At 45.1% G+C, this 5019-nt stretch overlaps 1 pseudogene; it reads right to left on the bottom strand.

Moving 5' to 3' along the window:
* The window catches only part of LOC112071131 (laminin subunit alpha-5-like), a 95750-nt pseudogene that overhangs the window by 76039 nt on the left and 14692 nt on the right, over positions 1 to 5019 (bottom strand).

Below are 5019 nucleotides of genomic sequence, written 5' to 3' on the forward strand. Positions count from 1 at the left end.
GAGAGCTTCCTGGCCAGCTCATTGAGTAGCTCAGCATGTTTCTCTGCTGCCTCCACCAGGGGTATCTTACTGACGGAGGGGGAAAACCTCTGCACCTTCTCTGCCAAGGGCTTCCTGGAACCATCCAACTGGGCTGCCAGACGCTCATAGTCCTAGAAGGAGATGTTTTATAAAGGGGTTAACCTCGTCACCACGCACGGAGGAAGTCTGGTGCGCACAAAACTTCTAAGGGATAAAAAAAAACACGCTTCACACAAGCTGTAGCCAAAATAGGAGTCCTTGGGAGTCACCTCCCAAGGAGAGAGAGGGTTAAAAGGAGAGAGGATATTTTAGAGMAGGGTTTTACTGTAACAATGGTGCAGTAATCAGAGTTCTAATCTGATGTCCAAGGTTTGTCAGGGACTCTCTTTTGTTCAGACCGTCTGTTTCAGAGTCCTCTGCAAGGCTCACAAAATCATTTTAGACCCAAGCCACCCCCTGTACCCGGACTTTGAACTACTCCCCTCTGGGCGCAAGTATAGGGCACCCCTCAGCAGGAAAATCACAACTAGACAATCATAGCTCGGGCTAATGTTCCTATCGACTCAGTAAGGCCAGCAGGCTGGTCTATTTTGAATTTTTAATTTTTTTATTGGTATGTAACTGTTATGAAAGCTGTATTGTCAATTTTGTTTTGTATTTAAAACGCCACTTTAAACGTGTACATGACACTGCAACAATATTTCCCCTTGGGGACAATGAAGTCAGTCAGTAAGTTTCAACTAAGAACCCGAAAGGTTATTTTTATTTTGTATTTGTATTTGAACTGTCCCTTATAAACCATAGTGTTTAGACACTAGAAAAGCCTTGATGACGTTGGTCATGTGGAGGGCCCTCACCTCCTTGGAGTCATGCAGCATAGACAGCATGTCGTTGACAGTGGTCACGTCCTCCTCTGTCACCTGCAGGAGATCCCACACCTCCTTGTTCTTCACATTCAGCTCATCCACTTGTTGCTGCAGACAGAAACAACATAAAGAAGCTTCATATCAAACCCGACGTCCCGAGTCATTACTTTGAAGATAGTTATTCTATATTTATTCTATACACATAGAATAGAACGTGTTATTATGGAGCCCTGTGACTCTTACACATAGAATAGAACGTGTTTATTACGGAGCCCTGTGACTCTTACACATAGAATAGAACGTGTTATTACGGAGCCCTGTGACTCTTACACATAGATAGATGGGTTATTACGGAGCCCTGTGTCTTCACATAGAATAGAACGTGTTGTTATTACGGAGCCCTGTGACTCTTACACATAGAATAGAACGTGTTATTAGGAGCCCTGTGACTCTTAACACTGAATAGAACGTGTTATTATGGAGCCCTGTGACTCTTACACATAGAATAGAACGTGTTATTATGGAGCCTGTGACTCTTACACATAGAATATAACGTGTTATTACGGAGCCCTGTGACTCTTACACATAGATAGAACGTGTTATTACGGAACCCTGTGACTCTTACACATAGAATAGAACGTGTTATTACGGAGCCCTGTGACTCTTACACATAGAATAAACGTGTTATTACGGAGCCCTGTGACTCTTACACATAGAATAGAACGTGTTATTATGGAGCCCTGTGACTCTTACACATAGAATAGAACGTGTTATTAGGAGCCCTGTGACTCTTACACATAGAATAGAACGTGTTATTACGGAGCCCTGTGACTCTTACACATAGAATATAACGTGTTATTACGGAGCCCTGTGACTCTTACACATAGAATAGAACGTGTTATTACGGAGCCCTGTGACTCTTACACATAGATAGAAGTGTTTCAGGAGCCTGTGCTACACATAGAATAGAACGTGTTATTACGGAGCCTGTGACTCTACACATAGAATAGAACGTGTTATTATGGAGCCCTGTGACTCTTACACATAGAATAGAACGTGTTATTATGGAGCCCTGTGACTCTTACACATAGAATAGAACGTGTTATTACGGGCCCTGTGACTCTTACACATAGAATAGAACGTGTTATTACGGAGCCTGTGACTCTTACACATAGAATGACGTGTTATTACGGAGCCCTGTGACTCTTACACATAGAATATACAGACCTAATGCTGCAGTAGATTCATACGGGTCTGAATCAGACTATATATATATATATATATTAGACCATACAACAGAAACTGAGTGACATAGACTGACCAGGTGAATCCAGGTGAAAGCTATGATCCCTTATGATGTCACTTGTTAAATCCACTTCAATCAGTGTAGATGAAGGGGGAGGAGACGGTTTAAATAAGGATTTTTAAGCCTTGAGACATGGATTGTGTATGTGTGCCATTCAGAGGGTGAACGGGCAAAACAAAATATTGAAGTGCCTTTAAACGGGGTGGTAGGTGCCAGACGCACCGGTTTGTGTGAAGAACTGCAACCCTGCTGGGGTTTTCACACTCAACCGTTTCCAGTGTGTATCAAGAATGGTCCACCACCAAAGGACATCCAGCCAACTTGACACAACTGTGGGAAGCATTGGAGTCAACATGGCCAGCATCCCTGTGGAACGCTTTAGACAGCTTTGTATCCATGCCCCAACGAATTGATGCTGTTCCGGTGGCATAAGGGAGTGCAACTCAGTATCAGAAGGTGTTCTCTAATGTTTTTACACTCAGTGTCTATAATATAGATGTTGTCTTTCTCTCTCTCTCTCTCTCTTACTCTCTTCTCTCTCTCTTACTCTCTCTCTCGCTCTCTTCTCTCTCACTTCTCTCTCACTCTCTCTTACTCTCTCTTACTCTCTCTTACTCTCGCTCTCTCTCGCTCTCGGCCGCTCTCTCTTCTCTCTCTCTCTCTCTTCTCACCTACTCTCACTCTCACTCTCACTCTCTCACTCTCCTCTCTTCTCTCTCTCTCTTCTCTCTCTCTCTCTCTCCTCTCTCTCCTCTCTCTCTCTCTCTCTCTCCTCTCTCTCTCTCTCTTCTCTTACTCTCTCTCTCTCTTACTCTCTCTCTCTCTTACTCTCTCTCATCCTTCTCTCTTACTCTCTCTCACTCTCTCTCTTACTCTCTCTCACTCTCTCTCACTCTTCTCTCTTACTCTCTCTCACTCTCTCTTTACTCTCTTCCTCTCTCTACTCCTCTCTCTCTTACTTCTCTCTCGTACTCTCTCTCTCTTATCTCTCTCTCTCTTACTCTCTCTCTCTTACTCTCTCTTACTCTCTCTCTCTCTTACTCTCTCTCACTCTCTCTCTCTCTCTCTCTCTCTCTCTTTCGCTCTCTCTGCTATCCAGACCTCATTCTGCAGGCAAAACGTACGGGTCTGAAGGAGACAGAAGTGGAGCAGGAGGAGGAAGACCTCTCTGAGAAGATCCAGCAGGTGGAGGCCATGCTGAGAGAGATGAGATTCAAGAGCTGTGTCGGCCAGAAGAAGATAGCCGACAGAGAGCTGTCCGAGGCTGAGAAACGTCAGTCATACTCTTAGAAATAGAATTACTAGAGCGGGAATCTCTATTCAAAGTCAATGATCTCTGATGGGTGGGCAGGTGGTCATTTGAGTGTACTATCATACCAGGAAGTGCACCTATCCATAACCAGGAAGTGTACCTATCCATACCAGGAAGTGCACCTATCCATAACCCAGGAAGTGCACCTATCCATAACAGGAAGTGTACCTATCCATAACCAGGAAGTGCACCTATCAAACCAGAAGTGACCTATCCATAACCAGGAAGTGACCTATCCATAACAGGAAGTGACCTATCCATAACCAGGAAGTGCACCTATCCATAACAGGAAGTGTACCTATCCATAACCAGGAAGTGCACCTATGCCATAACCAGGAAGTGCACCTATCCATAACCAGGAAGTGCACCTATCCATAACCAGGAAGTGACCTATCCATAACAGGAAGTGCACCTCCATACAGGAGTGCTATGTTTCTTCGTATGGAGGGTGTGATGCAATTGTGGAGCCTCTGGAGGCATGCAGAGGTCAAAATCAAGCTCCTTACCGCATCGCCCGTGCGCCTCTCAAATTTCAGCTATATTGGTTGACAGTAGGTGGGGGTGGGGGGGCAGGACTTCCTGTATAAACTCAAATTTACATCCTTGACAACTTCCTTCACAATAGCTCCGCTAAGCTCAAGAAGTATGAAAGTCCCGACGTCTGCGGAGGCTGCATCGCAGTAAATGACGTACGACCACTTCAGACGTCGGATCGACCACACAATCCTTTTAGTCACACATCTGTCCATACGAGACATATTGCTGTAGTGTTTTGTATTCAGGACCTTAGGAGAGACCTTCTGATTGTAAACTAAAGGTGTGTTTCTCTCTCTCTCTCTCTCTCTCTAGTGCTGGAGAAGGTGAAAGACCAGCTGGTAGTCGTGTGGTGGAAACGAGGGCTTGGACAAGAACATCAGGGAGCGTCTGGAGAAGTTCCATGACCAGCTGATGGACCTGAGGGATGCTCTGAACCAAGGCAGTTACAACACGGCCGTCGCCTCCGATACGAACGCTGTTAATGAGAAGAGGCTGGAGGACTACCAGGTAACACACACATACAGAGATGGCACACACACCACACACACACACACACACACAACACACGTGTTTTTCTATCCGTGTTAGATCCTCACTTTCCTAGTGTACACACACAAACTGAAAGACACACACATAGTGTGAAACACACACACACACATACACACACTCACACACACACACACACACACACACAGAAAGACACACACACACACACACTGAAAGACACACATACACTGCATGCAGTGAACACACACACACACATGAAAGACCGCACACCACTGAAAGACACGCACACACACTGAAAGACACACACACACACACTGAAAGACACACACACACACACACCACACTGAAAGACACATACACAGAAAGACACACCCACACACACACACACACACACACACACACACACACACACACACAGGAAAGCAGAAAAGAGTTCATCCAATCTGACACATTCTGTGTTCTCTCTTCAT

The sequence above is a fragment of the Salvelinus sp. IW2-2015 genome, unplaced genomic scaffold (genome assembly GCF_002910315.2).
Source record: "Salvelinus sp. IW2-2015 unplaced genomic scaffold, ASM291031v2 Un_scaffold1526, whole genome shotgun sequence".
Classification (NCBI taxonomy): domain Eukaryota; kingdom Metazoa; phylum Chordata; class Actinopteri; order Salmoniformes; family Salmonidae; genus Salvelinus; species Salvelinus sp. IW2-2015.